The sequence below is a fragment of the Monodelphis domestica genome, chromosome 1 (genome assembly GCF_027887165.1).
Source record: "Monodelphis domestica isolate mMonDom1 chromosome 1, mMonDom1.pri, whole genome shotgun sequence".
Taxonomy (NCBI): Eukaryota; Metazoa; Chordata; class Mammalia; order Didelphimorphia; family Didelphidae; genus Monodelphis; species Monodelphis domestica.
In genome coordinates, this window is record NC_077227.1 from 753419162 (window position 1) to 753420461 (window position 1300).

Sequence of the window (1300 nt, forward strand, 5' to 3'; positions counted from 1 at the left end):
GAAAAGAAAATGATCTATGTCTTTAACGAATAATGCTTGGAAATGATCAAATAAAATATATTAAAAAAAAGTTATTGCTAATAAAATATGGCAGCCTACTCATAAAAAAAAAAAAACATTGTCTTTACATTTTTAGAGATCAATGTTGTGTCCAGGCTTGTGTGGGCGCTAGTTTTATTTGTGATGATGCCTCAGTTCTAACACAGTTTATTCATTGAATTATCAAGAAGAGTTTGAGTCTGCATTTTTAGGTAGGAACCAGGTAGCCGATCCTCGCTTCCGCAGCACAAACACTAAAATTGGAATGATACAGAGAAGATTAGCATGGCCCTTGCACAAGGATGATATGCAAATTTGTGAAGCGTTCTATATTTTGGCAAATGAAATTAAATCACAGCAAGAAAAAATGTCTGAAATGAGAAGGGAAGATTTTTTCTGTCTTAGGAAACTAAGTGTCAAAATCGGGGTGCACCTTGAAGACATCTATTAATGTTTCTATCTTCATAGTGAGTATCATAAAAACTCAAGGAACCCATCGGGGCTCTCACTACACAGAACTGTGTCAAAATTTTAAGAACAACATTGGCAAACATTTTATATTAATCTCTTTTCATTAACACATGGGCTTCAGCCAGTCAGCTGTCATATTTTGTATTAGCACCTTGTCGTGAATACTCAACTGCTATATATTTGGCCTAAATTTAGGGGGGAAATTGCTGTTGGAATTATCAAATGTGCAAAAAAAATCATCCAAGTTAAGAGGGATTCATTTTACCCTTAGATAAAGGTACATTAAAATGGGAAGTATTTTTGATACTGGATGATGACGATGGAGAAAGTCTTTTGTGTTCTAAAGTGAAAACAAGCATTTGCTTTTCTCAAAATGTCCTAAATTGTAAAAGCCAGAGTTTTCGGCTATTTGTTGTGGGGTTTGTGTGTTTATGTGTATTTTTTAAAGACAAGGAAGGTCAAATTCTAATTCCAGCTTCAGAAGAAGGCTCTTCTGTCCTCCCATCCCCTAAATTTCTAATTACCACTTAGATAATGTAAAATGGTACTGAAAATTAATTAAATTTTGAAATTTATACTGAAAATGACTTAAAAATAATTAGAGTATAATACAATAAAATAGGAATATCAGGTAAATTTTAGTACCCAGGCCAGGTCTAATTCCTAGGTTATCTTAGCTCTTCTGGTATTCAGAGATGATGAGTGAACTCACATACAAATAGCAATTTCATTTAGGACTTCTTAAAAAAACTACGAATAGATTTGTAAATATTTCCTTTTTTGTAATGTA

At 32.8% G+C, this 1300-nt stretch overlaps 1 non-coding gene across 1 annotated transcript; it reads left to right on the top strand.

Annotated features, from left to right (window-relative positions):
• Window positions 1-273: 273 nt before the first annotated feature.
• On the top strand, window positions 274-376 carry LOC130456582 (U6 spliceosomal RNA). Its single transcript, XR_008915653.1, has one exon. It is a non-coding gene; the product is annotated as a U6 spliceosomal RNA (small nuclear RNA).
• Window positions 377-1300: the final 924 nt, after the last annotated feature.